Here is a 25,839-nt window from a genome sequence, read left to right on the forward strand (position 1 = left end):
CCTCTTTACACCCTCCTAGACACAGTACAGCCCACCAGGGGTCACGTGGGTGATCGCTACTAGCCAGTGGGCAGGAGGACTCAGATGGGAACCAGAAAATAGGTTTAGATTGAGATCTATGGCCGCCTGCTAGTCCCCTCTCCCCAGTACCCATCCTCCCCTGCTTCCTTAGTCATGAGAACATGTACAGGCCATTAACCCCTACTTAGCTATAGACTAGATCCCAGGCCCCTGGAGCTAGGGGTAGCCTTGTGACCAAGGTTGGGCCCATGGGGTGTGAGAGGGAGTCTTAGGTTTGAGGTCTTCGTTTTGCTCTTCCTGGCTGGTCAGAGTGTGGAGGTCATCGCTGGAGCTCAAGCAGCTCCTTTGTCCCAGGAGATGAAGGAAAACGAAGCAGTTAAATACAAAGCAGCTGTGTCTGTGACTATGGCGAGCTAAGGTGCCAGCTCTTGAGTAATTCTGAACTTCATTGATATAAAACAAGCAAACTGCAATCCTGTTTAAGACACTTGACCAAAAATTAAACTTTCTGTCACCTGGCAGCAGGAGGGGTCGTCGGACAAATTCCAACTGTGAGCAGGACTGACATGTGTGGCTGGTCTGAAGTTGGGGGTGGGGTGGGGCCATATACCAAGGCATGCAGGCAGACCTGCAGGGCTGAGGCGGCCCCCAGCTAAGAGCGGTCCCGCCTGGCAGCCAGCAAGGAGCAGGAGTGCGGAGTAAACGGTGGGGCAGCCATTCAACAGACTATTCCGTGACCATTAAACACGGGACGCATTTTCACTGACACGGGAAAATGCTCATAGCATTTCTTGTTAGGTGTTCCATGAAAAAAGGACTTCTATGATAGCATGCATGTGCCTACAGTATAACATGAAAGTCACAAACGAACCTGTGAAACCTCCCTTTTTAAATCTGTCCCAAACCTACTCTAAACCTGTGCCTCCGGCTGCCGTTCCCCTGGAGCATTGCCCGTACAAGACCTATTTGGTAATTTTCTGAATAATTGCATCTCTCATGTTGGAAACGTTTCAATTTCAGGAGGCTGTCTTTCCCCATCTTTTTGCCAAGGTGGATGGCAACTGAGTCCTTGGGAGAAAGTTACCCCCAAGGCTGTATGTAGCTGGGGTTCGCCCTCAGGGACATAGAACTTGGGGGTTCTGTGCTCCTCTGGGCCCGGAGGCTCAGGGGACCCCCCCAGGCTCCACTGCGGGCACATGCCTGGCATTTGTTTCCATGTCCCCCCACTGCTCCTGCTCCTCTAGCTCGCCCTGGAAGCCAGAGGATCTCTGCTTTCCAAAGGAGCGAAGGGAGAGAGGAAGGCTGCGTGGGAGAGGCCGAGACTGCTGTTCCGTTCTAGAGGAACTTGGCCAAGCCGACGGGGAGTCCTCACACCGAAGCCCCCATCCCAGCATCTGGCCGGCCTGGCCCTGCTGCTCATCAGCTGGGAGCCGTCCGAAGGAAGACTGGTCTCCATGGGAACCCAGTGATGGACTTCCCAGCACAGCAGCTGCCGCGCTGGTCACTTATAAATAACAAGACTCAAACCATTTCCAGAGCACTGCATTATCCAGATTGAAAGAGAGGCGGGGTTTCCTGAGAAAGCCATTTGGAACCCAGGCCTGGCTAGGAGGTGGAAAATAATACCTTCGGTGGCTGGAAATTCTCCTTTTGTTCACTTGGTCGGAATCCCACTCCCGTTTCCAGCCTCCAGCTGACACTGTTCCTTGAACTCAGTTTACACTTGGGTGGGGGGAGAGATAGTAATCATTTTCAAATGTGTACTTTATTGCTAACATCTTTATATGTGCACAAGCATGTACATTTTAAGGATAAGTGGGGTCATGCATTAGTCACTTTCTACACATCTTTTTTATTGAATTCTTTAAATCGTGGTGGACTTTTGTCTGCGTAAGTAGGAGTGCCGGTGATGACGACAATCAAATGCCTCTGAGGCCAGGGACATTATTGTTTTTTTAAATATATTTTTATTGATTTCAGAGAGGAAGGGAAAAGGAGAGAGAGAGATAGAAACATCAATGATGAGACAGTCATTGATTGGCTGCCTCCTGCATGCCCCGAGCTCACAACCTGGGCATGTGCCCTTGATCAGAATCAAACCTGGGACCCTTCAGTCCACAGGCTGATGCTCTATTCCCTGAGCCGAACCCGGTAGGACTTGGGGACATTATCTAAAATGTGTCTGTTGCCCAGCTGGAGCGCTAGCCTTCCTGTGACGGCCACCATGAGGCTGGCTGCCAGGACAGCATGACGGAACATGAATACACCACTCCCAGTGCACCCGTGGCACAGGGGTATTGTGAGCTGAAGGCAATTGAAACCGCAGACTGGCAGAGGCTTTCCTGGACCAGCCTTACTTATTAGCAAACCCAGCCCTCTGCTCGCGTCGGCCTAACTCCGTTCTTTCCGCGTCTGTCCCAGCCTAGTCCAGCTTCAGCTAGAATGCCGCTAAGTCTGTGTACTCAGAATCCGCTCCTCCGCTGTCTGGTCCCCTCGTACCTGATCCGGTTCCTCACCCTCAGACATCCCCCGGGGAGGTCTGATCACCTCCAGCAAGAATCCTTAGTCAGTTCACTAAGAACCCCCTGGCCCCTGGAGTTTCCTTGTTAGGGATTTCCCATCCAGTGCCCCCACCTGCTTCTGGGCCAGAAAGCCCACTTGTTTTCAGAACTGAGCTCTATATCCCGGGAGGCGGTATTCCTGAATGAAATCTCTTTGGGCCACTTTGCTGTCCAGCTCTACTTTTTCTTTAATGAGGACAGACAAGCCCTCTCTTCCTCTTCCTGTTTGCCTAAAAGCAGGTGGAAGTCTCCCTCTGAGGAGGTGCCCCCTGCCCTGGCTCATGCCTGGCAGGGCAGACTCACCCGAGTCACCAGAGAGGACTCTGGACTCTCACCGCCCAGGGACGCACAGACGGGAGCTGGAGCGGGGCTGAGGTGACCTCACCGCCCTGGGCACAGGCGGCAGCGGATTGGCCGATCTGAGTCTGACCACAGTTTGGTAAAACAGGTCAGCCACAAAACACACAATCCCAGCCTCTATCGCCTCTATTGTGGAGGCGCTGGAGTCCTCATGGGCCAATTTTATCTAACTTTTATTTGTCTCGATCCCCCTAGCCCAGTGGTTGGCAAACTCATTAGTCCACAGAGCCAAATATCAACAGCACAACGATTGGAATTTCTTTGGAGAGCCACATTTTTTAAACTTAAACTTCTTCTAACGCCACTTCTTCAACATAGACTCGCCCAGGCCGTGGTATTTTGTGGAAGAGCCACACTCAAGGGGCCAAAGAGCCGCCTGTGACTCGAGAGCTGCAGTTTGCCGACCACAGGCCTAGTTGAGTCCTTGGGGCTCCTGTCCTGCCTTCTTGGTCCCTCAGTGACTGCCACCGATTGCTTGTCCCCGGAGGGGAGCACTCATTAACTGCCACTGCCCACCACCACCACCACCACCACTACCACCATCGCCAGAACCGGAGGCCAGGCCCCGGACTTTATCAGGACACCAAGATGCTTTTACCCAGGCCCTTGCTATCTGGGGGAGCCCCCTGCCCTCCCGTAGCTGGGAGGGAAGGAGCTGTAGAAATGGGTTCTCTAACTCTGACCACAGCCATGAGGTCAGTTCCCAAATGCGTTTCCCAGCTGCTCCCTCCTCCTGGACCACAGGCCGCTTGGCACCGGCCCACCCGGCAGAGAAGCCAAGGCGCTCGGCTCATCTTTGTGAATCTGATTCTCCCGGAATCACAGGAACATCTGCAAGGCCCATTTCTCCCCGCAGAGCGAGGAGGAGAAGAATGCCACATGCTGGCTGGCTCCTGGGAAAGGAAAGACTCTCCGTGGAGCGGGGCCATGTGCTCCTGAAGATGCAAATGAAATCACCAGGCAGTTGGTGTGCCTGCGGCCAGGCAGATCCAGACCAGGCCTCTGGGCCAGCGCCCATCCTGGCAGCTGGGAGGGTGTCAGGACGAGTGCCCGGGACAGTCCAGGTCTGTTCTGGGTCCCTAAGCACAGCAAAGGGGGCGAAAGTTAAGCAGGAGCGATGTGGGGTCTACAGACTCCTCGACTGAGAGCCCTGGCACGGACAGCAAGTCAGGAAGATTGTAAGATCCTGACCCTGATTCACGTCTTCCAGGCCCGGCCAGCATAGCAGTGGTTGAGCATCGACCTATGAACCAGGAGGTCAAGGTTCCATTCCAGGTCACAGCACAGGCCCAGGTTGTGGGCTTGATCCCCAGTGAGGAGCGTGCAGGAGGCAGCAGATCAATGATACTCTTTCATCATTGATGTTTCTGTCTCCCTTCCCCTCCCTCTCCCTTTCTCTCTGAAATTAATAAAAATACGTTTAAAAAAATAAAATAAAGGACCCACTCTTTGTCCTCCATGCAGAGGCAGCGTGAGTCCACCTGAGACTTTCATTTCGACGCCACGGCCTTCTTCTCTGGTCCTTCTCAGGGGGGCGGGGCTTATTTGGGGCTTCTAACTTGTATGATGCATGCCCATCCTTCCTGAACATCATCGCAATCACAACATATAGCCAGAGCTGAAACCAGGCTACAGAGAATGATTGCAGTCACCCGTGGGTAACGCTGTAAGTGGAGGATTCAATTCTCATTGACTCATAGTTCAAAATGAGGCTCTCCTGGTGTAGACTGAATCCTGTGCCATAAACAATGGTAATTGCGCCAGAATTGCGTCCCACAAAAAGACAGGCAAAGGTGACCTTCTGTAGAAATAGGGTCTTGGCAGACATAATTAAGATGTCAGTTAAAATGAGGTCCTACATACTTTCTCCTACCAAACAAGTTAAGGATTGGGGGCTGAGGTTCTCCTGGGGTACCCAATGACAAATGTCCGTAGAAGAGACACACGAGGGAGACAGACGGGAGAGGAGGTGGCAATGTCCCCAGGAGGCAAAGATTGGAGTGATGAGGCCACAGACCAAGGAGCACCAAGGTATGCTGGGAGACCACAGGAAAGGATTTTCCTTGGGACCCTGAAGGGTGCGGACCTGCTGACACCCCATCTCAGACTTCCGGCCTCCAGAACTGGGAGAAAATACATGTCTGCTGCGTCCAGTCATACGTTTGTGGCAGCCACCGCAGTCCAGGACGGCCAGTGTTTTAAATGTTGTGATTTGTTACTTCTGCTCTCCTCTAAATAAATGATCACTTCCATGCTTCATTGTGCCTTCACAGCCAGGATTCTTCCTCCTATGAGGGTTTTGTAAGTTTCTCCAGCCTCAGGCTCCATGTGTGTTGTTATATTTCAGGTATGGACTTAGTCCCAGGATGCCAATGGCAAAGTCAACATCGCGTGCCTTCCTCTTGGAAAGACAGCTCTCTTGCCTTTGGGGCCATACAAGACTGCCCAGAGCTCAGGTTTGGAAAACAGGAACTTTGGGTTGAGTCCTTCGGTGCCCTCGGCGGTGTGCGGCAGGTGGGTCAGAGCTTCATCGCCAGTCGGCTACAAACAAAGCTGGAATTCGGTGGTCCTGCCCCCAAACTCGGTGCTCGGGTGCCAGGAGCAATGTCAATCCTCACCCCTGGCTCTCTTCCTGCAGGTCCACAGCTCTCAGCACTGACCCTGGTCACCCTCCTGTCCACAAGAAGGTACCTTCTTAGTAAAGCTTAAAGGAAGACCTTGAGATGAGGACTCTGGGCGAGTCCTGTAGCTGGAAGGTGACCCCAGGAAGCAGACAAGGGCAGTGAGGGACAGGGGACCAGGAGGGGGTGCTGATACGCAGTGCCATTCACCGGCGGGATAAGTAGTCTGTTCCTGCAAAGGACAGTCTAGAACCATAGTCGGCAAACTGCGGCTCACGAGCCACATGTGGCTCTTTGGCCCCTTGAGTGTGGCTCTTCCTCAAAATACCATGGCCTGGGTCAGTCTATTTTGAAGAAGTGGCGTTAGAAGAAGTTTAAGTTTAAGAAAATTGGCTCCCCAAAGAAATCTCAATCGTTGTGCTGTTAATATTTGTCTCTGTGGACTGATGAGTTTGCCGACCACTGGGCTAGAACAGTGTAGAACCCACAGCGGGTTTATTCACCACGGGGCAAGAGCAGCCATTGTTGCGGGAGGAGTGGGAGGGCATGTGGCCGAGGCTGGCATGCCTGCCACAGGACTGCCACGAGTTTTAGCCACATGCCCAGGGCAACAAACAACAGAGTGGGTATGAAAGCCAGGGGACAGCCGCGCTTGCTGCCACTAGCTGCCATCCCGCCCTGTCACCTGCCCATTGCCCAGCTTCATCCCTGCCCCTGGATCCCGCATGCTTTTCCCTCCACCCTCCCACCTTCACACCCCCCCACCCTCCACCCTGCCCTGACCACGCTCCTCTGGCCTCCCTGCCCCAAGCTCAGAGAGCTCCTGGTCTCAGAACCTGGGCTCCCTCACAGCCTGCAGCCCTCAGCCCCACCACTTGGGGCGCCAACGTCTGGGGAGGGCCAGAGGATTTGCATTTTGGCCAAGTGCCTGGGTGTTGCTGCCGCGGGGGAGGGTCCTGCCCTGAGTGCCACTGTCCCCCCGCTCAGGATGGCTGTCTCCTGGCCACCTCGGGCATGTGGGTCTGGGGAGCAGGGCAAGCTGGCCATGAAAGGGGGCAGGTTCCCAGAACTGGATCTCAGGTCCCCGATGGGGAAACCAAGTCCAGGCGGGGTACGCGAGGTGGCCAAGGTCTCTTCAGGAGTTCTGAGCATGAAGGCGTGATGGGCTCCTGGCAGAGGTCACCTGGCCACCTCCATGGGTCCTGCTCTGGAGGAGAGGGCCCGGGGGACAAGGACTAATGGGAGGAGGGGACTGAGCCTCAGCCCCTGCCCAGGAAGGCGGGACCTGCCTGCCTGGCCCCAGCCCACCCCAGGAGGAAACGCTGGCTGTTTCTGCCCAGTGAGGCTCCTGCTCACCAGCCCGGAGACCCGGGAGGGAGGGAGCGGGCGGGAATGAATGGGGCTTTCAGCAAGTGGAGGCAGTGGCAGTGCCGGCCGATGTGCCACTGACTTACCCTGCGTTTGTGCGATCCTCAGACAGAGAGCCAGCTCAGGGAGCTGTTTATTTTAAAAACCCAATCAACACAGTCAAATATTATTTAGTGCCCACACACGGAACCGCTTGTGGAATAAACGGCTCTACAACGTTTGATATTAAATGTGTCAGTTACGATTTGGAGATATTTATAGGTGCCCACTCTGTGGCAAACGCCGGTAAAGCAATGGTGAGCCCAAGTCCCTGCCCATTTTGTCCAAATGAAAAATCACAACATGAGTGTGCATGCATGTGTGCATGTGTTTGTGTGTGCGTGCACATGAGTGCATGTACATGTGTGTTAACATGTGTGTGCATGGTGTGTATGTGTCTGCATGTGTGTGTGAATGTGTGTATGTGTATATGTGTTAGTATGCGTGTATGTGTGTGCGTGTGTATGTGTGTGTACTCTCTGTTTCATAGGATGGACAGCCCTCAGTTCCCTTCCCCCTGAAGTGTTACCTATGTCGCCTCCCAAACGCCAGAGCCAGTGCATCCTGTGTGCAGCCCAGTGCGCTGCCCCATGCCATCCTGTGCTTTCCTCTGCCCGAAGCAGGGGCTGACTTCCCTCATCCACTCCGGACGCTCAGCACAGCTCCTGCTGTAAAAAAAACAACTCCATCACAGCTGAGCACGAAGCTAAAAAAAATAAAATCAGGCGTGGATTGTTCAAAAAGGTGAATTTTCATGGACTGAATGGGGGGAGGAAAAGGGGCAACCGAAGCCATTGGAAAACCATTTAGAAGTACTTAAACGTGGTTTTTGTTGGGTGACAGCGCCCTCTGGTGGTCCCTTTGAGGAAAACAGGCAGCGTTGTCCTGGATCTGGGGTGTGAGGAGAGAACTATGGGCCGAAGTGCCCCCACGGTTTGTTTGCAGGCCTTTGTTTCAAGTTCTGGGATCAAGAGGGAGCACGGCCACCCTGGGACACAGCTTCCGCTTCTGCGAAATGAAGGGGTTGCCCGGGCGCTTTCCACCAGGTGTTTGTGTGTCAGCAGCACTGATGCAAAAGGAGATGTAAATTACAGTGTAAACAGCTTCACGTGCACCGGGGATCATCACAGAGGAAGGAAACCTAGCTGTCTGCATGTTTATCCTGGTTACAGCATGGCACACACTCCTAATCGGCATTATGTGACACGTCACATAATGTAGATGCTGCAAACACTAGCAGTCTTTTACTTTCTTGGTTTTTCTTACCTTTTTTTTGGGGGGGGGAGGGGTGTTTGTTTTCAATAACTGCCTTACCAATGCGGGCATTCCTCAATGAGTGCAGAACCCGTTTAAATGTGAGGTCCTCATAAAACAAAACAAGCTCCCAAGCCAGCCAGCCAGCCAGCGTAAGTTCATGCATGGGAGTGGGCCAATAATTTAGATATGCATTTTAAGAACACGTTTTATCACCAATTTAAATATATTTTTTAATGAAATTGGAACAAAATATTTGAACAGCCCTGCCAGCCCCCTGCAGCCCCCTGGCTTCACAGAGCACCCACAATCTGGGGGGGGGGGGGGGGACGGAGGGAGAATATGGGTGTTCCCCAAGGTGTGCTATGGTCTGAGCGTGTGTGATTCCTGCCACCCCTCCTCTGCCCCTGTATTCACTCTACACATATTTAGTGAGTTCTTTACTGTGAATCAGGCTTCGGGACACTCCAGTGAGTCTCCCCAAAGCTGTACACACACCCCGCATGAGAACATGCTGTTTGCAGCAGTTACTGCTGCATGAGACACAGCCTAGTTCTCTTCCTAGCGACTGAATTGCAGGCTACATGGTTCCCAGGCTGTAGCAGATGGTCCCTTCAACCTGCTAGCAGGCAGTTGCTGGGGACAAGAGGCCCCTCTGTGCCTCTCCCCTCATGGCTGGGCTCGGCGCAGGGAACCGCTCTGTCGTCCAGCAAGGTCCCCAGCAGCCGGGGCTCACCTCCTGCGGTTTCCAGAAGCACCTAGGTAGGTAAAGCCATCGCCACGGGCTCCATTGTGTGTTCCGTCCAGTTGCTCTGCATAAGAGCACAGGTTTTTTAAATTAATGCCCTCTTCAGAAAAACCCTGGGGCCTCTCAAAATGCCCCCAAATGGACGGATGGAAAGGCACGGCCTTCGTAAACCTGGAGAATGAAGTCTTGTCTAAGACACTCGTTTTAATAAAAGCCTTCGGTCCCTTTAGAAACATCCTCCGGGGCCCCACCCAGGTGAAGGTAGAAGTTTTAATTCTCCAGGCTTCTGGGCCCTGTTTCGGGAGAATAGGTGAAGTTTGGGTCCTTACCCACCAGAGGGCACCACCGTCCTAAGACCTAGGGGATGTCAGTGGGCACTCAGGTGGTGCCAGTTAGCCTCAGGGAATTGACTTCCCAACAACTACGCAGGCTGCAGGCTAACAGGGTTAATTAATTAGGACAGACAGGCCTGAGAGTGCTTGTCCAGTAGGTGGCGCTGTCCCCGGTCCCAGGAGCACAGACAGGCCATGGGGCTGGCCATGGAGGGCTTTCCCTCCATCAGGGGCAAGTCAGGTCTGCGGTGGGGAACCAGTGGATCTGACTGGGAAGGGCACGTGGGAAGACGAGGTAGATTCACCAATTGGAAGAGTGGAGAGGGATAAAGCAAACAACTTGATCGGCTCTCCCGACACTAAAGAAAACCAAAGCCTGGCGCTGGCCATGCACACTGCTCCAAATGTCAGAAAGCCATGTGGCTTGTTTCTCAACCCATACACACAGCCTGCAGGAGTTAGCTTAATGAGGACAGGGTGATTAGGGCTGCTTCATCAACTGCTCGCTGGGAGGGAATGTTTTGGGGAATAGGTGAAGTTTGGGTCCTTATCCACCAGGGGGCACCAACGTCCTAGGAACTGCCTTTTAAGCATCCCCGATGGAATAAACAACTTGGGGCAGCAGCTGGAGGGTATCAGGAGAGGAATGCGAGGGCCTCTCACTGCAGCCGTGAAGTTCACAGGGTGGCTTTCCTCTCTGCGCCTCTCAGTTCCCACTGTCATCCTCCGGAGGGGTCTGGAACACCCTCCTGGGGTCAGCTGTCCACCCCCAAGCAGGCACTCTGGGCCAGGGGACGTGTCACATAATGCAGACACGGAGGCCCGGCAGAGAGAAGCAAGAGAGCACAGGTTCTGGTTTTGTTGTTCTGATCCGCCCGTTGAACCTGTGCCACCTGTTCCTGCTCCCTCCCCAGGGTGGGCCGGGGGCTGGCTCCGAGCAGAGCGCAGGTGGTGCCAGTTAGCCTCTGGGCTGTGACTTCCCAACTGCGCGGAGCTCTGAGCGTCTCTGATTATGACCTCAGGTGGTGAGCGTTTCCTCATTCAGGTTACACGTTTTTGGCTAAGTGGCCTCACCTCTGTCTTGTGTTTCAGCCACTCATGAGACCAAGAGTTTTCTTTTGTAACATCTGAGCTAGTCCCAACCTGCCAAAATCTTTCCATTTTTATTCTATTGCCCACTGTATGAGGAAGCTTTGCCAATCCTATTGTTGGCTACTAATTTAGGTAAGTTTCGTTTTGTTTAAGAAACCGAGTTGTCAGGAGAGTGAGAAACTACAACCACTGGGCTACCCTGAGGAATTGGAGGGAACAGGCAAGAGACCTAGAGATGCCTCTTCTAGGAATTTATCGTACGGAAATTCTCACGGCTATAACACAGGTCAAATAGATGTTCTTCTCATTGTTTACGATTGACAAAAACGAAGGCATTATAAACTCGTTTACCACGCAGCGGTATGGAAATGCTTAAATAAACTTTGACATATTCACTCAATGATATATTTTTGTCACCCATAGAAATTTATTTACAAAGACTTCAAGATAGAGGAAAATCGGTATCATGTCCTATGCTTATCATTTACATAGATTGAGCAGAAACCTTGGTGTTGTAATTAATGTTTTGGTGCGTTTCTTTCACCCTGGGGCCAATTGGCAAGATTTTCTGAACTCAGGGGACAGCCTGCAGGAGAGAAGGAAGGAAGAGGCAGGGCCTAGCGGGAGGCTTGATCCTGTGACCAAGAATGAGAGCTCATGGCACTGATGGCCGGCAGGGACCAGGACCCTCGCCTGCTTCTCGAGCTGCTCTGAGCGATCCCTGCTGGTTCTGGGCCTGTGCCTCCGGCGGGAGAGCAGAACACAGCACCAGGGCCAGGCTCCAGGCAGTTCCTCCAAAGGGCTTCATTCACCCTGAACGGGGAACTTGCGAGGTCAGAAAGTCCGTCCTCTGCCTCCCAGCAGCATGCCCACCTTAGCAACTCACTCTGCCTGGCACACGGCTCCTGGGAAGCTCCCGGGCATGCCCCCACGGCAGCCTGGTCTGCCCGGATTAGCGGCAATTCTGTCTGGAGAGAGGAGCATAGCTTGAAAGAATCATGGGTGTGACTTTTGGCACATGAGATGGAATGAAATCAAATATAAAAACCCTATTCATCTCAAAGCCCACAAAGGCTTTTCACCTGGTGAAAAAGTCCCTGAAGCCTGGGCTAGCAAGGGACTACGAGGACTGGAAATGTAGAGAGTTTGGGGCTCCCAACGTTCTGCAGGAAGGAATTCTGCAGGCAGTGAAAGCCGCTCAGCTCCCAGACCTGATATATTTGCCCTCCTCCGAAATGGGCCAGCGAATGATGAGAAGAGAGAGCGCTCCAAGGTCGTCGCCAAGAGCCCTGAGGGGAAATAGACGTGGGAACTACTCCCAGAGAGAAGAACGGGGGTCTGGACAAGGAGCGTTGCCCATGTCTGGAGCCAGGAGACCTGGCAACAATTGCGCAGGTGATTGCAGAATTGCTACGGGCCAGTCACTGCTGGGTGCCTCAGTCTTCCTGTGTTTAGGTGGGAATTTAATTTATCCTGATAATCCTTCCCCTCCAATCTTTGGTGTATGTGAGGCAACTAACCAGCCTTTTTTGCTCACAGGTACTCCCTGTGGGAGGCAGAATTCTAAACATGTTCCCCACGCTACCTGTCCGCTGGCTGTTCAATTAAACAGGAATCTGGTTACTGCGGTCCATAGTCTTTACAGATGTAATTAAGATAGAAGCCAGCCTTCATCTGGGGATGTTATCTTGATTCAGGTGGGTGCGACTAATCTAATCATATGAACCCTTAGCAGTTGAGACGTTTCTCCAATGAGGGCAGAGAGGAGGCAGGAGCAGGGGTCAGAGAGGTTCGGAGCACTGCCGGCTCGAGCAACAAGGGGCCGAGGAATGTGGGCACGTACGTTCTGTTCTAGACGCTGAGAATGCTCCCAGCCAGCAGCCACCGGGGAAACAGGGGCCTCGGTCCTATGCCTGCGTGAAATTTAATTAAGGTGACCAGACGTCCCGCTTTTGGAGGGATAGTCCCGATTTTTAACAATTTGTCCCGCGTCCCAGAACTCTGTTTTAAAACTCTGGATTTTTGGAAAGAATTTTTTTAAATGATTTTAAAAACGGGACTTTTTTTAAAAAAAAATGCTGAGGGACGCGGGACAAATTGTTAAAAATTGGGACTGTCCCGCCAAAAGTGGGATGTCTGCTCACCTTAATTTAAGTCTGTCATCAACGGATTGAGCGTGGAGATGGGTTCATCTCCAGAGCTTCCGAAGGAATAGACACCTCCCAACACCTCCACCTCAGCCTGGTGAGACTTAGCAGAAGGCCTTCTGAGCCAGGCGGTGTCCAGAGTTCAAGTTAACAGAACTGTACGATGCTAGGTTACTATTCCTGTCAGTGATTGGCTGTGTGGCCATCTGTTATGGCAGCAATAGACAAGGCATACCCTTCCTCACCCACCCTGGTGACCTGCCTCTTCACCGAAAACTCCTCGCAGAGATGAGATTCGGGTGAAGAAAGGGGAGCTGACAGCTCTAGCCCTGAACGGCAACAGGAGAAGTCTAAGAAGAACTAGGTCACATTTCTGACCTCAGCCCCTGAAATAAGCCTTCGGCTGAGAGGCCTCCAGATTTGCTGAGGTGGAAGGCAGGTAAAACGTGGTCCTAGGGGTGCGTATCCACTCCTGGACACACACCCCTGCTTATGGGGAACTGCAGAGCGGGGTTTCGGGCAGGCGTCTGGAATTGCACGAATCCTGGATGTGGGAAGAGCAGCGTGTTCATATGTACAAGCTGCCACTTTCCCTTCTGTGAAGCAGACAAAATCATCCCCTGCAGGTCACATGTCTGACTGAGGACCAACCAGGTGATACTACTTACCCACCGTGACTCTCCAGGTATAATTTCTGCAATTTTCACAATAGCCGCATGCTACCTATTCTACTTCCCTACTATTCTCCTTTAATTAGCACACTTCATACTTCTTTACAATAAAATAATCACATGGCAATTAAAAATGTTAAATCTCCCTCTAGGTAATTCCTAGTGTCATCTCACATACTGTCCTTTGAGAAACCAGAAGCAGATATAATCAACACACAATAAATAGAAGATCCCATATGAATGTAAGGATTGAGTTATATACATGGGTGTATATACAGGGGTGGGAAAAAGTAGGCTTACAGTTGTAATACACAGAAATAGTACAATAAGTAATAATAATATTAACAATAATAATAATAATAATACAAGATTATCTCTGTGTTTCATGTACTCACAACTTGGAAATCTGTTTTTTGCCCACACCTGTGTTTTCAAGCATCCCTCGGGAGTTTTATGTGGTACTCACAACTTAAAAAAATACTTCCCCCGGCTGGTGTGTGGCTCAGCTGGTTGACCATCATCCCCCGCACCAAGAGGTCGCCAGTTCAATTCTCAGTCAGGGCACATGCCCAGGTTTCAGGCTTGGTACCCAGTATGGGGCATGCAGGAGGCAGCCCGTCCATCTCTCTCTCTCTCCCCCTTCCTCCTTCTGAAATTAATAAAAACATATTTTTAAAAAACTACAAGGCCAGATATACGTATATGTTCACAATGTCCCAGTCGCCAGAGTTTGTACCTTGCTTGTGGTCAGTAGGTTGCCCACCAGTGTGTCAGGGTAGACGACCACAGGAGCGAGAAATAAACTTCTCTCTGGTGTGTGGAGTCTGCGTTACACCAGCCTAGCCACTCTGCTAACACAGGGGTCCCTGTGTTCCTGACCCTCTCGTGGGCTGAGGCAGGTGGGCAGGGCAGGGCTGGGGGAGTCAAGCCATTTTCCCAGATATGGCGCTGGTGGCGGCATTCCTGGGGCAGAGAGTGTGCACACCTCTGCACAGGCAGCCTGGGACAGGCTCTCGCTGTGTCGTCACCCAGCGAGGAGCCCAGGAGTCGCTGAGAGAACTCCCCGGAGCTGGCGGGTAGGATCTGAGGGAAGCCCCCCCCCCCCCCCCCCCCCCCCGCGACATAAGATGCAGCAGGATCAGCTGAGCAGATAGAGTTTGGAAAAGTATGTCTGAGCCACCTAAATTTTGGATGAGCGTAGGAAATCTAAAATGACAGAATAAGTTTCTGCTACCCAATGAAATTAGTCTTTTTGTTTTGTTTTTAATAAGGCTGGGTACAGCAGAGGAGTTGAATGTCCTGCACACTTGAATTTGACCACTGAGATCTGTTACCTGACAACAATTTTAAGAGGACCGCAGCCATTTGCTGAGAGCTGGCCATGTGCCAGACCTGGGGCATGAACGGTCTTGCTCAGTCTTCTCAGCACCTCAATTATGTCGGTATTACTTGCCTGCTTCATGGATGAGGGAACAGAATCTTGGAGATATTACCTAATGCAGCCAAGATCTCCCAGCGAGAGCAGGGCCAGCATATCTGGTCCAAAGCCCAGACTTGCAATTAATTCATGTTCAAGGGTAAACACAACTGTTATTAGCTTCAGAGGGTCTATTCGTTGAGGTTGGATTGCCTATAAAGAATTGCTTTTATCTAAGTTTCTTTTTTTTTTTTAATGTCTAATGCACATACAGAGAAGGTCACATTAAGTGTCCAACCATAAACTTTCACAAACAGAACACACCCATGCAACCAGCCCCTGAAACAAGAAAGGCCACGAGCAGAGCCTCGGAAGTCTTCGCTGTCACCCCGGCAGGCATGACCGCCCCCCCAAACAACGCCAATCATTGCCTCGCAGAAGCAGTAGGTGATGCGGTCAGTTCTTGCAGACTTTGCCTGGAAGGACCTGGTTCGTGACTCTGAGAGTCCTCACTCCTCTGTTCACAGCGATTTCATCAGAGAGAAGCAATCAAAGCTTTGTGTGTTCAGCTCACCAGCTTTCCTCTTCCCGCCAGTGTTCAGGGTTCATTCCACTTGGCAAACATTGACTCAGCGCTCAGCCGGGCACTCTGTCCGTGGAGCCATGGGCTAGAGAAACAAATGAGACCAGCGTGGCCCGCCTCCTGAAGCAGCAAAGAAATGTGATTGGACTCCTGTGTCCCATGAAGCCTCTTTGAAAACTGCCAAGTGCTAAATGCATGCCAGGTGGTGGTGTGGGCTGCTTACGGCGGCGTTACAGGCAGCTAGTAAGGCACTCCTGGCCTCGTGGGGTGCCTGGGCGGAAGGCTTCCTACAGGGATCCCTGAGGTCACGAGGTGATGCGGGATTAGAGACTACGTTCAGGGCCAGTTTGGGTTAACTGCTCTGGAGCACATTTTCCAATGCACTGATGATAAAGTGTTAAAATGAACACTGTCCTTTGTGTGTCTCAGAAGTTCTGGGGTTATCGTGAAAATGTCTTAGGGGCAGGGAATGGACCTGTTGCAGGTCCCACCCTTTCACCCCCCCATGTGGGACATGTTTCCTGAGGGTATCAGTCACTGTGCCTGTGAGACCTTCAGAACACTGACCCAGACGAGCTGCATGTGCGTGATGGGTATCTGTGTTTGTATGTATGTGTGTGTGTATGTGTGTGTGCGCGCGCATCTGCACGTGCACAGAACAATGTAGAGTTCATAGACAAGCACACAATCTTCACTTTCATTTTCACGTTTAAGGAGAGCCTTTCCCCCTGTTTCCAGCTTGTGAAGGTCATGCTTTCGTAGTCATGGCTTCCAGGGAGACAGAGCTCCCATTGATTCTGTCCTTTATTTTAACCGAATGAAAATCTGTTTCTTCTAAATGTGTGCAGACAGCTGTCAGAGGACGGCCATGAGTAATTTACACGTGTGAGATCAATGACATATGGAAAATAAAAATGAAAAATGTTTCCTTGTAATAGGAGTGGGAGAAATGCCAGCCACTCCTCATTGCCATGTTTCACATGTCAAGACTCAGAAAATCTGTTCATGCTCAACGTTGATGAGGGTTATGTCCTAAGGGACAGCCACACGACCTGCCCAAGGGATTGGACACCGGTACAATCTTTAGACTTTTTCAATGAGCCACTCACATGTCGACATATGCCTCATCGTTTTGCCACTGTCTTGTCATTGTGTCCTTATATTTGTTTTGTATCAACTCAACTATATGTTGGCCATTTTACTTTCCCCCATATCACATATTTATTGAAAATATTAAAAACATACATAATATTGTTTCATAGATTTTTTTTTTTTACCACAAACAGCTGCTATTATCAGCACTATTATTTGGAACCTTAAAATAGTAATGTAGAGACTTAGTTCATTAATCCCGTCGTTAAGTGATGGCCGTGCTGTTGTTCTCCGCTGTCTTCCAGTGGCTTCTCTCCTAGGGAGCCCAGGCCAGGAAACAGAGTGCCAATCACCGGGGTGCACAGCATGTGTGGATCAGTGAGCGGCATGGAGACGTGAAGGAAAATGTCTGGTATTAGGAAGAGTAAATGGGTAACTTTGTATTGCTTAAAAGGCAGAACTGAGGGGCGGTACCGTGACAGAAATGGGGAAAGATTTTGAATTGAGGTCAGCTCTACCGTGTTTCCCCGAAAATAAGACATCCTCCGAAAATAAGACCTAGCACATGGAAAGATAAGACATCCCTGAAAATAAGACCTAGCGCAACTTTGGGAGAGAAAATTAATATAAGACACTGTCTTATTTTCGGGGAAACAGGGTAGCAAAGAATGGTGCTTGCCACTGGGCCAGATGAACGGTGGAATTCCTCCACCCCTGAGCAGAGCTCATGCCCACCGCTAGGTGGCAGCCATGCATCTAGAATAAGGGAGGACACAGAGCTTAGGTTGTGCTTCCTCCGTGCCCCAGCATCAGTGAATTCCGATTTCAGACTCTGCTTTGGAAACGTGTGATGTGTCAGTTCTCCTTACAGCTGGTCAAAATCTTGGCCCAAAGCAGTTCCTGTCGCTGAGGTCACAGGCCTGTGGTTCTTCCATGGTTTAGGAATTTACTGTTGGAGCCTGCTCCTCTTCTATTCTCCTCAGGAACTTGACACTCTACTGCTGCCTTAGTGATGATTGGAAACAATTCCTTCTGGGAGAATAGTTCTTTCAGAAAGAGTAAGTAGAGCAGAGGTCATGGGTCTGAAACAATGGTGTGTTTGGAACGTGTTTTGTGTTGCTGTGGTTTTCTTGGTCGGTAGGTTTATACACAAGCTTCCCAACGTCTTCCTTCCCAAGCAAGATGGACCCTGAGCAATGCTGTAAGATGCTCCCGTGTCTCGGTAGATGCTTCTTTTGTAGGTTCTCGTTTTACTTCACATGCGCTGAAGACTCTGAGTTTGCCTAGCAACAGATATAGGAAATACAAATACGATCCCTTTACACAGGATTTGTCCTCAAGACAAAGAACCCTACGCCTATAGTGTTTGCATGTATGCGAACAGCTGGAAATAGCCAAGTATCATGCGCTAGTGTTGACCTAGAGTTCCAAAGACATTTATATTATGAGTGACCCATGCCAGTGTTTCTTAATAAGGAAAGCCATTCAGTGGAGACCCAGGTCAGGTGGAGTCTGAATGAGGCCCTCTTCAGCCCCTGGCGTCCCTCCTGTAATTTTCTGTGGGACCTGATGCCTTGCTAGGGACAGGGCTGCAAAGCTCTGAATAGCTGCACTCACATGGGGAGCTGTGAGTGTTGGGGTCCATTTTGTGGGAGAAAGAAGTTTCTCTGGGGCCTGGCATGTCATGGGGTGAGAAACGTGAGAAACCATTATTTTATGCAACTGAGCCTGCAGCAAGGACGGTGAACTGAATGCTGGCTGTGGGTCACCTCTGGCTTGAAGACCCCTGGAGCATTTTTCTCAATAGATGTCTCTCATTCTGGCTCCAGCTCATCGTCGGACTGTGTTGTCCTAAGTCGCCATATCTGGTGATTGCCTGCCCAACAACGATTTTAGCTGCCCTCAAAGATAGAGAAGTTCCCAGTTTTATAGGATTGACCTCCCCCAATGAAGAAGGGCCTGCAAACCCCCAACAGTGCATTGTCCTCAGGTTATAGGTAAACATGAGTTATGTGTGAATATACTGGTTACAGACACATTACAGCCAAGTCCTGAGTGCCACTGAAATCACCATAACGTCAATTCTGTATTCAAGTGTTTGAGCAAAGCCTGTGTCCAAAGGGGAGTCACTCACTGTGGGGGAAGTAGTTGGTGTAAGTCGATATTTAGTGGGAAACTTTTGACCTAGACACCCCCTCTTCCACCCAACACTCATTCTTGGTGAGGCACAGTGCATGATGGAGGACAAGGTCTATATGGAACACTCCACCCTTCATGGCGTCCTGTGTCTTTCACTGCCCACCGCGTGCTCTTTATCAGGAGTTTATTAGGTGCTTTCCATCCTCTTTTTGTGCTGGGTGTAAGTCCTGGTGAGTGTTAGAAATGAATCATCTAATCATCTTAAGTTTGTATTATATAAAGATATGTATGTGCGTGTGTGTGTATATACACATATATGCACACACATATCTAACTATCCACACAACTATTATTTACATGATTCATGCATGCATTCATGTGTATAAAAGGACTTGGCCTTTTTAATTTAGAACTAAGAATATGTTATGGGTTGAATGTGTGTGTGCCCCCAAATTCATATGTCGATGCTCTCACTCCCAATGTTAGGAAGTGAGGCCTTTGGGAGGTCATCATATTTAGATGAGATAATAAAGGTGAAGCATTGTGGAGAGAGGCTACAGTGTTTGGACAAGTTCAAGCCTCGGACTGATGAGAGGGCACAATCCTCTCGTGGCCACGTGCAAGTCGCAATCACAATGATAGCCAACAGCTGGAGTTGTTAGTTTGCACCTATGATCTGAACACATGGCCCCAGGTGCCTAAGTGATGTAGGCTGCAAGTAAACAAAGCTTGATCAGGTGCATGTAGTTGAGTAGGATTGAAACCCACGAGATGTTGTAAACAACCTGACCATGCCCTTACTTTGCCTCGAGGCATCTGCTATAAAATAAAGACACAGGTTGTAATCCATAAAGAGAGACAGTTCATGGCGCTGTCTCTCCATCCGGGAGCAGCGTCCCACCCAGACCTAGCTTTCATTCTTCTATCTGTCTTTTCTCAATCCTTCAGGGTCACTGACCTGGCTGAGCTGGCATGGCACATAAGGCGCCAGGGACTGAGTATGCCATGGCCGTGCCGGTTCACCACAAAGCCTCCATGATGGGCTTAGAGCCTTTAAAGAAAAGAAGAGAAGCCAGAGCTTCCTCTCTTTCCAGGTGACGCCAGGGGGAGAAGGTGGCCATCTGCCAGCCAGGAAGAGGCCCCATCAAAAACGCGATCTGCTAGCACCTTGGTCTCAGAGTTTCTAGCCTTCAGAACTGGGAGAAACATCTGATGTTCCAGCCGCCCAGTCGCATCTTGTTATAGCAGCCCAAGCTGATTGAAATGTAACATGTCAACATACATGTGAAGAATGGAAGGCCACACACTGAAGTAGCTATCACATGATTGTGGAGTTTGCTTCCTTGGCCGATTCCTCTTCCTTTCTTTACCTGTGTTTTTCAGGTTTGCTGCAATAATCAAATACACTGTTAGAGACAGAAAAAACATAACGCAGTGGCTTTGGGGGAAAACATATTCCGCTGTAATCATAAATCAGTGTGTTCCAATAAGAACGGGAAAGATGCCATTGGCCTCAGAGCTGGGATCCAGGATGCCGCTCAGGTCTCTGCTCACCAGGCACTGACGTGGCAATGTCACCTGAGTGTTGACCCAACTTCAGCATGGGTGATCGATAACACACGCCTGGCACTCCTCAGGGATGCTGAGGACTCAGAAGAGAAGGTTCTGGGAAGCTCTCAAAGACAAATGTGCTGGCTGCTTCCGTTGCGTCTGTATTTCCCTTGAGCTGCCTCTGCACCTCCCATCCCAGGGCACTTCCAGCAGCTCACAGCATGCACGGCCCTTCCTGCTGAACTCCCGAGCACCCTCAGTCCAGGGGTCCTTCCTGCGGAACTCCCCAAGGCCCTTGGCCCAGCGCTATGGACGGAGCTGCTACCGTCAGGACTGGAAGGGTCCTGGGCTTCATTCCAAGAGTGAAGAGCCAAGATGTGTTTCATAGGGCACCTTGGCCATGGGAGTCCACAGAAACGGCGGCTGTGGAAACAGAAAACACAGGCCACCCCCATGAGTGTGCATTTCAGATACAAATGGACATCGAATCCTTTTAGCCAAAGACAGCACAGGATATACTTTCACTAAAAACGTTACTTATTGTTTATCCGATATTTGAATTTAACTGGATGCCCTGTATTTTTATTTGTTGAATCCGTGGTAGCCGTAATGGGAATGTTCACCTGCCTCATCAGTTTGGCTGGTTGGTTGGTTTCTACTTATGCGACTCAGCTGCTTGCTGGCAGTTTAGGCTTTACAGATGCACACTGAGCCTTTCGGATAAGGCATCGGGGCAAATAAACTGGGCAGACAACCAACCATGAGAAGCCCCCTCAATGGCGTCTGTAAGGCTGGTTGGGTGGCACAGGTGGCTGTTGGAGCCCCATCAGCCTTCTCCCGGGACACTGTAAACTGTTCACACCTGTAAGGGTGCCTGGCAGGCCACGCCTGTCCTTCCCTTGGCCTGGCCATTGTACAAACAAAGCACGGGAAACTGAGCTCACCTACCTGTAGACTGCAGCATTGTTCAGCCCCCATGAAACTGCTGGGGCAAGGAGGGATTGGGCATAAGCAAGGGCAGCTCAGCGTGAGGTTAGAATTGGCACAGCCTGGCTTCCCACAAGGACTCTCTTGTCTCCGAATGATGGGAGAGTTGATGTGAAGATGGAAAGTCAGCCTTCCCTGTAGGAGGAACCAACAGCTAGCCAAGCTGCAGAGCTTCAGGCTGAGACATGAGGCCAGTCCAATGCCCCAAATCTCTGCTCTTGGCCTCCCTCTGGGGCCACTTAAGCATTTGAACTAGATTACAGCATTCTCCTGTCTAACAAATGTTCTAAAGGACTCCGGCATTGACAAATTATTTCCTAATAGTCAACCAACAGCTGAGGACAAAGGAAGAGCCGAAGGCCAGAAATCAGGAGCCCTGGCCGTGTGACCTCAGTCAAGTCACTTCACCCTCTAACCAGCCATTCACTCGTTTGTCAAAGGTGAGGTGGAACTCAATGACCCACCACTGAGGCATTTCCAACTCTGATGCTGATAAATGAGTGAGATGCAGGATCAGTAAGCTTTGGTGAGAAAAAGGATTTTGCAACAGCTTAGAAATGTAAACCTCTGTTCAAGTCTCAAGATTCGCTTTGGAACTGGGCGCTATGGTGACCGGGGGGGGGGGGGGGGGGGGGAGGAGGATCCTCTAGGAGTAACAAGGGACATGGGGCTAAGGAAGAGCCCAGCCCTCTGAGACTCACCGCCTGAACCTCTTCATTGTCCTAGGAGAACTCAGCTCTTAGTGAGAAGGCCATGTGTATGCACCACATCGGAGAATATGATGGTAAACTCAACAGTCAATCAGTGTGTCCTTTCTCCAGATCGGCAAAGTCTTAGATACCAGAGTATAAGTTACAAATGGCTACTAGTATGAGCCATTTCCTTCCTTCATTACTAATTCAACAAATACTTATTGAGCATCTATTCCATGCCACGAGTGTTCTAAGCTCTGAAAACAAAGCATTGAAAGCCCTTTTCCCCTCCCCCAACGGAATATGAGGAAATAGTCCATCTAACATAACTGTTCTTCCAGTTGCTAATTGAGCAAAAGCAGGTTACATGTTATTTTATTACCTCATTCCCCATCTTCAGTCAATCACCTCATTTGAATCATTATCAGAGAATCAATGGTATTGATTAAATTGTGTCTCCCCAAATTGAAGCCCTAATCCCCAGTAGCTCAGAAAATGACCTTACTTAGAAATAGGGTCTTTTAAGATGTTCAAGTTAAGAGAAGATCATCGGGGCAAGCCCTAATCAAATCTGATTGAGTCTTTATAAAAAGGGGAAATTTGGACCCAGATTCACGCACACAGAGAGAACGCCAGGTGAAGATGAAGGCAGGGATCAGGGTGGTGCATCTACCAGCCAAGAAATGCCAAAGATTGCCAGCAAGCCATCAGATTGCCAGAAGAAGGCCATGACTCACATTCTATCTCACAGCCTCAGGAGGAACCAACCCTTCCAACACTTTGATCTTGAACTTCCAGCCTCCAGAATTGTGAGGCAATACATTTCTGTTGTGTAAGCCACCCGGTTTGTGGTACGTGGTTATGCAGCCCTGGGAAAGTAGCACAGAGAGCCTTGATCACACTGCTCTATTCTCTTCACCCAGGTCGGCAGGGTTGTAAAGCAGGAATGTCTGGAGAGTGGGGAGGGTAAATGTATTAAGGTCTGAGTGTGTGTGTGTGTGTTTGTGTGATGCAGCCTGAGAACACCAGGCCCCTAACACGTAGTTCTTAGTTCAAAGACCCAGAGCTGTTAGAAGAGTTGGAGGCACGGCTTGGGGAACTCCTGGGGCTGGTGACTTGGGGGCCAACCGGTTTATCAAGTGTTGGCTGACTCTGACCTCATGGTGCGCCACTGACTCTGCAACTCCCCCCTCTCTCCTCGAGGGTCTGAGGTCTGACCTTGGGCCTTCCCAGGTTCTCCTCTACTCAACCCAGGTCCCAGCCGCACTCTACCTCTGTTTTGTAGACTCGCCTTTGACTTCCATTTCCTGTTCTCCCGCCCTCCAGTTTCTGGCCCAATCCTGACTGCCTTTGGCACTGCAGCACTGATACTGGCGGAGCTCATGGAGGCTGCGCCCCAAATTAGACCAGGACAGGACGAGAATATTGGAGGCTGCTTAGGGATCCCTGAGGGGAGGAGGGAGGAGCAGGGCAGAGGGTTTGTAAGGTGAGGATTCCTTTGGCTCAGGTCATAGTAAAGGATCATAACCATTCACACTTTGAGTTTCCCCAGCACTTTCATGTGTTGTCTTCAAGCCATACAACCACCCTAGATACAGGTGAGACACACGTCATTATTATCTTTATCCAATCTCCATGTTACAGAGGAAGGAACTGCAGCTCCCAGAGGCTATGGAACCTGACCTAGCCATGCAGTCAGTGAAAGAGCCAGCGTCTCCCATGAGATACCAGTTCTCTCTGCCGACCAGGCTCGCTTCCGGTAGATCAACCCTCCCTCCGAAACGGAAGGCGGGTGCAGAGTGAGACTGGGATGACGCAGGCAGAGGTGACCAGAACTCTCACCGACGCAGCTCTGCTTCCTTGTCAAGTACAAACTGGCCCAGTACCGCCTGCTCATCACCAGTCCCTTCCACTGAGGCAGCATCCCAACTGACCGTGTTTGTACACACATGATCTCATCCGGTCTCCCACACAGCCTGCAAGGCTGGCAGGGAGCCTGCTCACCCTCTTCTTACAGAGGACGCATGGAAGCAAGCACAGGTGGATTAAATTCACAGCTTGATTGTAACTTCCGGCACTTACTATATCTGGCAAGTGGCCCTCCGTCTGTACTTCAGAGCAGTGCCCTGCACTGGTTAGAGGAAGGACCAGTCAAAACGAGGCTCCCCTGAGTCCACTGTTCCTACTGCATCTGTAGTCCGACTGCCCATGAGGCATCCGCTGTCCTGAGGTGGTGGGAGCAGAGGCCTAGGCCTTCCATCACTGCCTCCCGAGTGTCCGAGGAGGTGCTGTGTGGTCACTTAGTGGTGCTGATTGCAGCTGGCCCGGGAGGGGGGGTCCAGGGTGGCAGTGGGCCCTTGATCAGAGTGGCCTCCTGACCTTGGCAAGGGCTAGGTGCTCTGTAGCCAGGCCCCTGACTTAAACAACAGCCTCCAAAAGCAGAAGCAACCACGGCTCCCTTGGTTCTCTGGTGTCACTTAGGGACTTGCTCCTGAATCCTTAAATTTGAGCCTGTGTATATATATATATATATATATATATATATATATATATATATATAATATACATGATATATATGATTTTTTACAGAGAGGAAAGGGGAGGGATAGAGAGCTAGAAACATCAATGAGAGAGTAACATCGATCACCTGCCTCCTGCACATCTCACACCGGGGATGTGCCCACAACCAAGGTACATGCCCTTGACCGGAATCGAACCTGGGATCTTCCAGTCGGCAGGCTGACGCTCTATCCACTGAGCCAAACCAGTTAGGGCTTGAGCCTGCTTCTTAACCCCCCTTCATGATGCTATAAGCCACCTGAGTCCCTGAAATAAATCGCTTCTGCATGAGACAGCTGGCATGGATTCTGTTTACACAGCGGACCTACATGAAGCACCCGCCTCCCCCCACGAGCAGGCTCTGGGGTCAGGACAAGCCCCTGTGGTTACATTCTGGGGCTTTCTGGCTCCACTGAACTCACCCCCTTTGAGGGTAATGGTTTCTCAGCTTTGGTCCTGAGCCTGGATTCAACCTATGATTCTGCCTTCGGATCCTCGCCTCTGCTCCCTCCGTCTGCCTGGCCTGGGTGGGTGTGGCTCCTGAGAATGTCTCTCAGTCCTTCTTGGTGCCATCAAAGCCAGGGTGCCAATCCCAACACCACCCCACCCCATGTGGGCTCCTGGGAGCCTGGCCCAGCACCCAGGGCCGTCTCAGACCAGACGGAGGTATGTGGAGGCTGATGCAGCACAGCCCCGGAAAGCCCTTCAGAGATGGCCACTGGCCTTGTGCACGACCAGCATGCCCGCGAACAGAGGGCAGGACGGACAACCCAACCGGCGTGGCCGCGGTGACCCTGGGAGGCGGGGAACAGCACTCCCTGAGGCCAGAGACACACACCGCCATCAGGACACACTCCAGGGCTCCCAAGTTCCTCTCCAGTTTCTCCGAGTCTCCCACGGGCTTGGCTGACACCAGCAGCTTCATTTTACTGCGGGTCCCTGCAAGGGGCCTCCAGACGCCAGCGGCCTGCTCCGAGCCGCACTCGCCTCTTCAGGTTGGGAGGATCGAGCACAGACTGACTGCAGGTTCACTCGGAGCCATCTGCGTCTCATCCGGCTTCATCTCCCAGCTCATGAGCTCATGGGCTCTGCATGATTTCAGTATGAAGTCATCGGCTAGCCTCGACTTCCTGGACAGGCAAACCTCAGCTCCTTTGTATAAGCTAAGACGGTTATGCTGAAAACTAACACCCCCAGACCTTCTCCCAGGCGCTCTTGTATTTGTATGTATTACACGCTCACAGCTTTCCCTCTTTTTTTTTTTCTTTTATTAAATCCTCACCCGAGGATATTTTTCCATTGAGTTTTAGAGAGTGGAAGGGAGGGAAAGAAAGAGAGAGAGAGAGAGAGAGAGAGAGAGAGAGAGAGGGAGAGAGAGAGAGGGAGAGAGAGAGAGAAACATTGATGTGAGAGAGACACGTAGATTGGTTGCCTCCCAAACCCGCCCTGACCAGGGCCAGAGGTCAAGCCCGAAACTTGCCCTTGACTGGAATCTAGCCCAGGACTTTTCAGTCCACAGGCTGACACTCTAACCACTGAGCCGAACCAGCCAGGGCTCCCTCTTTTTTCAACACTAGAACCTCTCATCTTGTTTTTCCCTTCCTC

Source organism: Pipistrellus hanaki (assembly GCF_964339955.1).
Source record: "Pipistrellus hanaki genome assembly, chromosome: 4".
NCBI classification, from domain to species: Eukaryota; Metazoa; Chordata; class Mammalia; order Chiroptera; family Vespertilionidae; genus Pipistrellus; species Pipistrellus hanaki.